Genomic DNA, 10,070 nt, shown 5'->3' on the forward strand with positions numbered 1-10,070 from the left:
AGTGTTGGCTAGAGAAAGGCAACACACTGCACTCTTCCTTGGCAGAGCCAGATTACCTCAGCTCCACACAGGATTCACGACCACACTTCTCGACTGTCCTCCATGCAGTGGATGTAACCTCATTCCCCTAGCTGAACTCTATTGAGAAAAACACTCTGCTTCTAATCCCGTTTCACTTTTTACACTTCGAGTCACGCATCCTCAAGGGGGTGGTTGGCTTGCATTCCAAGTACAATTTAAGCACAGTTCTTGGTGTAACACAGCAGGTCTTTTGAAGAGGCACAGGTCTCTAAGTCTCCCTCGCGCATCCTTTGTTTAGGCACTTTGCTGCACGCAGAAAACCGGTCGTAGAAAAAAGTTGATTCAGGGGAAGCCCCAGTGGGGATCGTGAATCTCTTTTGACGTGGTAGCATCAACATGTACTTATGCTGCGTGTCAACCTGGAAATGGGAGACTGAAGGCACAAAGCTTGTTTTCCCGTCTTGAAAGCTCCATTCATGCGGCCTCGAAGCTACCTGAAAAGCACTGTTGTTACCGTGCTTTTCCTTACAGCCGGCATGGCACATAGAAGAAAATGAGTTTTCTCGAAAGAAACCTTGTGCTTCCACTTCCTACTTGGAACCTCACCCTGCTCTGCTCTATACCAAACGTGAAAGTCAATGTGAGCACTAGACTCGAAGTAAGGCCCTGATTATGCTGGCAAAACGGGAGGCGTACAGCAGCTCCATGAGGCCTTCATCGCTGTTCTGCTTTAGTTGAACGGTAGTCAGCTCTCCAAGACTCCTAGGGACTTTGCTTAAGCAACCGTTTCGGTACCAGAACACTGCGTAGAGCCAGGAAGCTTTGGTCCTGCGTGTATGCTGCGTGTCTACCTAGAAATTAGAGACTGATGGCACAAGGCTTGTTTTCCCATTAGGAAAGCTCCGTTCATGCGGCCTCGAAGCTACCGGAAAAGCATTGTTGTTGGCGGGGTTTTAGTCACTGCCGGCATGGTTCTGAGAAGAAAATGAGTTTTTTCGTAAAAAACCTTTTGCTTCCAGTTCCTTGTAGGAAGCTCACCCTGCTCTGCTCTATAGCTAAAGTGAAAGTCAACGTGAGACTTGCTTCGAAGTAAGGCCTTGATTATCCTTGCAAAACGGGAGGCGTGCAGCAGCTCCATGAGGCCTTCATCATTGTTCTGCTTTAGTTTCACGGTAGTAAGCCTTTCAAGACTCCTAGGGACCTTGCTTCAGCACCCGTTTCGGTACCAGAACACTGCGGAGAGCCAGGAAGCTCTGGTCCTGCGTGTATGCTGCGTGTCAACCTAGAAATTAGACACTGATGGCACAAGGCTTGTTTTCCCATTAGGAAAGCTCCGTTCATGCGGCCTCGAAGCTACCTGGAAAGCATTGTTGTTGCCTGGGTTTTCGTCACTGCCGACATGGTTCTGAGAAGAAAATGAGTTTTCATGGAAGAAACCTTGTGCTTCCAGTTCCTTGTTGGAAGCTCACCCTGCTCTGCTCTATACCAAAAGTGAAAGCCAAGGTGAGCCCTAGCCTCGAAGTAAGGCCCTGATTTGCCTTGCGAATGGGGAGGCGTGCAGCAGCTCCATGAGGCCTTCCTCACTGTTCTGCTTGAGTTTCACGGTAGTGAGCCTTTCAAGACTCCTAGGGACCTTGCTTCAGCACCCGTTTCAGTACCAGAATATTGAGTAGACACAGGAAGCTCTAGTCCTGTTAAGCAACTTCCAGCCCCGTAGGCCTTTTGGAACACCCCAGTGTTGGCTAGAGAAAGGCAACACACTGCACTCTTCCTTGGCAGAGCCAGATTACCTCAGCTCCACACAGGATTCACGACCGCACTTCTCGACTGTCCTCCATGCAGTGGATGTAACCTCATTCCCCTAGCTGAACTCTATTGAGAAAAACACTCTGCTTCTAATCCCGTTTCACTTTTTACACTTCGAGTCACGCATCCTCAAGGGGGTGGTCGGCTTGCATTCCAAGTACAATTTAAGCACAGTTCTTGGTGTAACACAGCAGGTCTTTTGAAGAGGCACAGGTCTCTAAGTCTCCCTCGCGCATCCTTTGTTTAGGCACTTTGCTGCACGCAGAAAACCGGTCGTAGAAAAAAGTTGATTCAGGGGAAGCCCCAGTGGGGATCGTGAATCTCTTTTGACGTGGTAGCATCAACATGTACTTATGCTGCGTGTCAACCTGGAAATGGGAGACTGAAGGCACAAAGCTTGTTTTCCCGTTTTGAAAGCTCCATTCATGCGGCCTCGAAGCTACCTGAAAAGCACTGTTGTTACCGTGCTTTTCCTTACAGCCGGCATGGCACATAGAAGAAAATGAGTTTTCTCGAAAGAAACCTTGTGCTTCCAGTTCCTACTTGGAACCTCACCCTGCTCTGCTCTATACCAAACGTGAAAGTCAATGTGAGCACTAGCCTCGAAGTAAGGCCCTGATTATGCTGGCAAAACGGGAGGCGTACAGCAGCTCCATGAGGCCTTCATCGCTGTTCTGCTTTAGTTGAACGGTAGTCAGCTCTCCAAGACTCCTAGGGACTTTGCTTAAGCAACCGTTTCGGTACCAGAACACTGCGTAGAGCCAGGAAGCTTTGGTCCTGCGTGTATGCTGCGTGTCTACCTAGAAATTAGAGACTGATGGCACAAGGCTTGTTTTCCCATTAGGAAAGCTCCGTTCATGCGTCCTCGAAGCTACCGGAAAAGCATTGTTGTTGGCGGGGTTTTAGTCACTGCCGGCATGGTTCTGAGAAGAAAATGAGTTTTTTCGTAAAAAACCTTTTGCTTCCAGTTCCTTGTAGGAAGCTCACCCTGCTCTGCTCTATACCTAAAGTGAAAGTCAACGTGAGACTTGCTTCGAAGTAAGGCCTTGATTATCCTTGCAAAACGGGAGGCGTGCAGCAGCTCCATGAGGCCTTCATCGTTGTTCTGCTTTAGTTTCACGGTAGTAAGCCTTTCAAGACTCCTAGGGACCTTGCTTCAGCACCCGTTTCGGTACCAGAACACTGCGGAGAGCCAGGAAGCTCTGGTCCTGCGTGTATGCTGCGTGTCAACCTAGAAATTAGACACTGATGGCACAAGGCTTGTTTTCCCATTAGGAAAGCTCCGTTCATGCGGCCTCGAAGCTACCTGGAAAGCATTGTTGTTGCCTGGGTTTTCGTCACTGCCGACATGGTTCTGAGAAGAAAATGAGTTTTCATGGAAGAAACCTTGTGCTTCCAGTTCCTTGTTGGAAGCTCACCCTGCTCTGCTCTATACCAAAAGTGAAAGCCAAGGTGAGCCCTAGCCTCGAAGTAAGGCCCTGATTTGCCTTGCGAATGGGGAGGCGTGCAGCAGCTCCATGAGGCCTTCCTCACTGTTCTGCTTGAGTTTCACGGTAGTGAGCCTTTCAAGACTCCTAGGGACCTTGCTTCAGCACCCGTTTCAGTACCAGAATATTGAGTAGACACAGGAAGCTCTAGTCCTGTTAAGCAACTTCCAGCCCCGTAGGCCTTTTGGAACACCCCAGTGTTGGCTAGAGAAAGGCAACACACTGCACTCTTCCTTGGCAGAGCCAGATTACCTCAGCTCCACACAGGATTCACGACCGCACTTCTCGACTGTCCTCCATGCAGTGGATGTAACCTCATTCCCCTAGCTGAACTCTATTGAGAAAAACACTCTGCTTCTAATCCCGTTTCACTTTTTACACTTCGAGTCACGCATCCTCAAGGGGGTGGTCGGCTTGCATTCCAAGTACAATTTAAGCACAGTTCTTGGTGTAACACAGCAGGTCTTTTGAAGAGGCACAGGTCTCTAAGTCTCCCTCGCGCATCCTTTGTTTAGGCACTTTGCTGCACGCAGAAAACCGGTCGTAGAAAAAAGTTGATTCAGGGGAAGCCCCAGTGGGGATCGTGAATCTCTTTTGACGTGGTAGCATCAACATGTACTTATGCTGCGTGTCAACCTGGAAATGGGAGACTGAAGGCACAAAGCTTGTTTTCCCGTTTTGAAAGCTCCATTCATGCGGCCTCGAAGCTACCTGAAAAGCACTGTTGTTACCGTGCTTTTCCTTACAGCCGGCATGGCACATAGAAGAAAATGAGTTTTCTCGAAAGAAACCTTGTGCTTCCAGTTCCTACTTGGAACCTCACCCTGCTCTGCTCTATACCAAACGTGAAAGTCAATGTGAGCACTAGCCTCGAAGTAAGGCCCTGATTATGCTGGCAAAACGGGAGGCGTACAGCAGCTCCATGAGGCCTTCATCGCTGTTCTGCTTTAGTTGAACGGTAGTCAGCTCTCCAAGACTCCTAGGGACTTTGCTTAAGCAACCGTTTCGGTACCAGAACACTGCGTAGAGCCAGGAAGCTTTGGTCCTGCGTGTATGCTGCGTGTCTACCTAGAAATTAGAGACTGATGGCACAAGGCTTGTTTTCCCATTAGGAAAGCTCCGTTCATGCGTCCTCGAAGCTACCGGAAAAGCATTGTTGTTGGCGGGGTTTTAGTCACTGCCGGCATGGTTCTGAGAAGAAAATGAGTTTTTTCGTAAAAAACCTTTTGCTTCCAGTTCCTTGTAGGAAGCTCACCCTGCTCTGCTCTATACCTAAAGTGAAAGTCAACGTGAGACTTGCTTCGAAGTAAGGCCTTGATTATCCTTGCAAAACGGGAGGCGTGCAGCAGCTCCATGAGGCCTTCATCGTTGTTCTGCTTTAGTTTCACGGTAGTAAGCCTTTCAAGACTCCTAGGGACCTTGCTTCAGCACCCGTTTCGGTACCAGAACACTGCGGAGAGCCAGGAAGCTCTGGTCCTGCGTGTATGCTGCGTGTCAACCTAGAAATTAGACACTGATGGCACAAGGCTTGTTTTCCCATTAGGAAAGCTCCGTTCATGCGGCCTCGAAGCTACCTGGAAAGCATTGTTGTTGCCTGGGTTTTCGTCACTGCCGACATGGTTCTGAGAAGAAAATGAGTTTTCATGGAAGAAACCTTGTGCTTCCAGTTCCTTGTTGGAAGCTCACCCTGCTCTGCTCTATACCAAAAGTGAAAGCCAAGGTGAGCCCTAGCCTCGAAGTAAGGCCCTGATTTGCCTTGCGAATGGGGAGGCGTGCAGCAGCTCCATGAGGCCTTCCTCACTGTTCTGCTTGAGTTTCACGGTAGTGAGCCTTTCAAGACTCCTAGGGACCTTGCTTCAGCACCCGTTTCAGTACCAGAATATTGAGTAGACACAGGAAGCTCTAGTCCTGTTAAGCAACTTCCAGCCCCGTAGGCCTTTTGGAACACCCCAGTGTTGGCTAGAGAAAGGCAACACACTGCACTCTTCCTTGGCAGAGCCAGATTACCTCAGCTCCACACAGGATTCACGACCACACTTCTCGACTGTCCTCCATGCAGTGGATGTAACCTCATTCCCCTAGCTGAACTCTATTGAGAAAAACACTCTGCTTCTAATCCCGTTTCACTTTTTACACTTCGAGTCACGCATCCTCAAGGGGGTGGTCGGCTTGCATTCCAAGTACAATTTAAGCACAGTTCTTGGTGTAACACAGCAGGTCTTTTGAAGAGGCACAGGTCTCTAAGTCTCCCTCGCGCATCCTTTGTTTAGGCACTTTGCTGCACGCAGAAAACCGGTCGTAGAAAAAAGTTGATTCAGGGGAAGCCCCAGTGGGGATCGTGAATCTCTTTTGACGTGGTAGCATCAACATGTACTTATGCTGCGTGTCAACCTGGAAATGGGAGACTGAAGGCACAAAGCTTGTTTTCCCGTTTTGAAAGCTCCATTCATGCGGCCTCGAAGCTACCTGAAAAGCACTGTTGTTACCGTGCTTTTCCTTACAGCCGGCATGGCACATAGAAGAAAATGAGTTTTCTCGAAAGAAACCTTGTGCTTCCAGTTCCTACTTGGAACCTCACCCTGCTCTGCTCTATACCAAACGTGAAAGTCAATGTGAGCACTAGCCTCGAAGTAAGGCCCTGATTATGCTGGCAAAACGGGAGGCGTACAGCAGCTCCATGAGGCCTTCATCGCTGTTCTGCTTTAGTTGAACGGTAGTCAGCTCTCCAAGACTCCTAGGGACTTTGCTTAAGCAACCGTTTCGGTACCAGAACACTGCGTAGAGCCAGGAAGCTTTGGTCCTGCGTGTATGCTGCGTGTCTACCTAGAAATTAGAGACTGATGGCACAAGGCTTGTTTTCCCATTAGGAAAGCTCCGTTCATGCGTCCTCGAAGCTACCGGAAAAGCATTGTTGTTGGCGGGGTTTTAGTCACTGCCGGCATGGTTCTGAGAAGAAAATGAGTTTTTTCGTAAAAAACCTTTTGCTTCCAGTTCCTTGTAGGAAGCTCACCCTGCTCTGCTCTATACCTAAAGTGAAAGTCAACGTGAGACTTGCTTCGAAGTAAGGCCTTGATTATCCTTGCAAAACGGGAGGCGTGCAGCAGCTCCATGAGGCCTTCATCGTTGTTCTGCTTTAGTTTCACGGTAGTAAGCCTTTCAAGACTCCTAGGGACCTTGCTTCAGCACCCGTTTCGGTACCAGAACACTGCGGAGAGCCAGGAAGCTCTGGTCCTGCGTGTATGCTGCGTGTCAACCTAGAAATTAGACACTGATGGCACAAGGCTTGTTTTCCCATTAGGAAAGCTCCGTTCATGCGGCCTCGAAGCTACCTGGAAAGCATTGTTGTTGCCTGGGTTTTCGTCACTGCCGACATGGTTCTGAGAAGAAAATGAGTTTTCATGGAAGAAACCTTGTGCTTCCAGTTCCTTGTTGGAAGCTCACCCTGCTCTGCTCTATACCAAAAGTGAAAGCCAAGGTGAGCCCTAGCCTCGAAGTAAGGCCCTGATTTGCCTTGCGAATGGGGAGGCGTGCAGCAGCTCCATGAGGCCTTCCTCACTGTTCTGCTTGAGTTTCACGGTAGTGAGCCTTTCAAGACTCCTAGGGACCTTGCTTCAGCACCCGTTTCAGTACCAGAATATTGAGTAGACACAGGAAGCTCTAGTCCTGTTAAGCAACTTCCAGCCCCGTAGGCCTTTTGGAACACCCCAGTGTTGGCTAGAGAAAGGCAACACACTGCACTCTTCCTTGGCAGAGCCAGATTACCTCAGCTCCACACAGGATTCACGACCACACTTCTCGACTGTCCTCCATGCAGTGGATGTAACCTCATTCCCCTAGCTGAACTCTATTGAGAAAAACACTCTGCTTCTAATCCCGTTTCACTTTTTACACTTCGAGTCACGCATCCTCAAGGGGGTGGTCGGCTTGCATTCCAAGTACAATTTAAGCACAGTTCTTGGTGTAACACAGCAGGTCTTTTGAAGAGGCACAGGTCTCTAAGTCTCCCTCGCGCATCCTTTGTTTAGGCACTTTGCTGCACGCAGAAAACCGGTCGTAGAAAAAAGTTGATTCAGGGGAAGCCCCAGTGGGGATCGTGAATCTCTTTTGACGTGGTAGCATCAACATGTACTTATGCTGCGTGTCAACCTGGAAATGGGAGACTGAAGGCACAAAGCTTGTTTTCCCGTTTTGAAAGCTCCATTCATGCGGCCTCGAAGCTACCTGAAAAGCACTGTTGTTACCGTGCTTTTCCTTACAGCCGGCATGGCACATAGAAGAAAATGAGTTTTCTCGAAAGAAACCTTGTGCTTCCAGTTCCTACTTGGAACCTCACCCTGCTCTGCTCTATACCAAACGTGAAAGTCAATGTGAGCACTAGCCTCGAAGTAAGGCCCTGATTATGCTGGCAAAACGGGAGGCGTACAGCAGCTCCATGAGGCCTTCATCGCTGTTCTGCTTTAGTTGAACGGTAGTCAGCTCTCCAAGACTCCTAGGGACTTTGCTTAAGCAACCGTTTCGGTACCAGAACACTGCGTAGAGCCAGGAAGCTTTGGTCCTGCGTGTATGCTGCGTGTCTACCTAGAAATTAGAGACTGATGGCACAAGGCTTGTTTTCCCATTAGGAAAGCTCCGTTCATGCGTCCTCGAAGCTACCGGAAAAGCATTGTTGTTGGCGGGGTTTTAGTCACTGCCGGCATGGTTCTGAGAAGAAAATGAGTTTTTTCGTAAAAAACCTTTTGCTTCCAGTTCCTTGTAGGAAGCTCACCCTGCTCTGCTCTATACCTAAAGTGAAAGTCAACGTGAGACTTGCTTCGAAGTAAGGCCTTGATTATCCTTGCAAAACGGGAGGCGTGCAGCAGCTCCATGAGGCCTTCATCGTTGTTCTGCTTTAGTTTCACGGTAGTAAGCCTTTCAAGACTCCTAGGGACCTTGCTTCAAGACCCGTTTCGGTACCAGAACACTGCGGAGAGCCAGGAAGCTCTGGTCCTGCGTGTATGCTGCGTGTCAACCTAGAAATTAGACACTGATGGCACAAGGCTTGTTTTCCCATTAGGAAAGCTCCGTTCATGCGGCCTCGAAGCTACCTGGAAAGCATTGTTGTTGCCTGGGTTTTCGTCACTGCCGACATGGTTCTGAGAAGAAAATGAGTTTTCATGGAAGAAACCTTGTGCTTCCAGTTCCTTGTTGGAAGCTCACCCTGCTCTGCTCTATACCAAAAGAGAAAGCCAAGGTGAGCCCTAGCCTCGAAGTAAGGCCCTGATTTGCCTTGCGAATGGGGAGGCGTGCAGCAGCTCCATGAGGCCTTCCTCACTCTTCTGCTTGAGTTTCACGGTAGTGAGCCTTTCAAGACTCCTAGGGACCTTGCTTCAGCACCCGTTTCAGTACCAGAATATTGAATAGACACAGGAAGCTCTAGTCCTGTTAAGCAACTTCCAGCCCCGTAGGCCTTTTGGAACACCCCAGTGTTGGCTAGAGAAAGGCAACACACTGCACTCTTCCTTGGCAGAGCCAGATTACCTCAGCTCCACACAGGATTCACGACCACACTTCTCGACTGTCCTCCATGCAGTGGATGTAACCTCATTCCCCTAGCTGAACTCTATTGAGAAAAACACTCTGCTTCTAATCCCGTTTCACTTTTTACACTTCGAGTCACGCATCCTCAAGGGGGTGGTCGGCTTGCATTCCAAGTACAATTTAAGCACAGTTCTTGGTGTAACACAGCAGGTCTTTTGAAGAGGCACAGGTCTCTACGTCTCCCTCGCGCATCCTTTGTTTAGGCACTTTGCTGCACGCAGAAAACCGGTCGTAGAAAAAAGTTGATTCAGGGGAAGCCCCAGTGGGGATCGTGAATCTCTTTTGACGTGGTAGCATCAACATGTACTTATGCTGCGTGTCAACCTGGAAATGGGAGACTGAAGGCACAAAGCTTGTTTTCCCGTTTTGAAAGCTCCATTCATGCGGCCTCGAAGCTACCTGAAAAGCACTGTTGTTACCGTGCTTTTCCTTACAGCCGGCATGGCACATAGAAGAAAATGAGTTTTCTCGAAAGAAACCTTGTGCTTCCAGTTCCTACTTGGAACCTCACCCTGCTCTGCTCTATACCAAACGTAAAAGTCAATGTGAGCACTAGCATCGAAGTAAGGCCCTGATTATGCTGGCAAAACGGGAGGCGAACAGCAGCTCCATGAGGCCTTCATCGCTGTTCTGCTTTAGTTGAACGGTAGTCAGCGCTCCAAGACTCCTAGGGACTTTGCTTAAGCAACCGTTTCGGTACCAGAACACTGCGTAGAGCCAGGAAGCTTTGGTCCTGCGTGTATGCTGCGTGTCAACCTAGAAATTAGAGACTGATGGCACAAGGCTTGTTTTCCCATTAGGAAAGCTCCGTTCATGCGGCCTCGAAACTACCGGAAAAGCATTGTTGTTGGCGGGGTTTTAGTCACTGCCGGCATGGTTCTGAGAAGAAAATGAGTTTTTTCGTAAAAAACCTTTTGCTTCCAGTTCCTTGTAGGAAGCTCACCCTGCTCTGCTCTATACCTAAAGTGAAAGTCAACGTGAGACTTGCTTCGAAGTAAGGCCTTGATTATCCTTGCAAAACGGGAGGCGTGCAGCAGCTCCATGAGGCCTTCATCGTTGTTCTGCTTTAGTTTCACGGTAGTAAGCCTTTCAAGACTCCTAGGGACCTTGCTTCAGCACCCGTTTCGGTACCAGAACACTGCGGAGAGCCAGGAAGCTCTGGTCCTGCGTGTATGCTGC

The sequence above is a fragment of the Eubalaena glacialis genome, chromosome 16 (genome assembly GCF_028564815.1).
Source record: "Eubalaena glacialis isolate mEubGla1 chromosome 16, mEubGla1.1.hap2.+ XY, whole genome shotgun sequence".
Lineage (NCBI taxonomy): Eukaryota > Metazoa > Chordata > Mammalia > Artiodactyla > Balaenidae > Eubalaena > Eubalaena glacialis.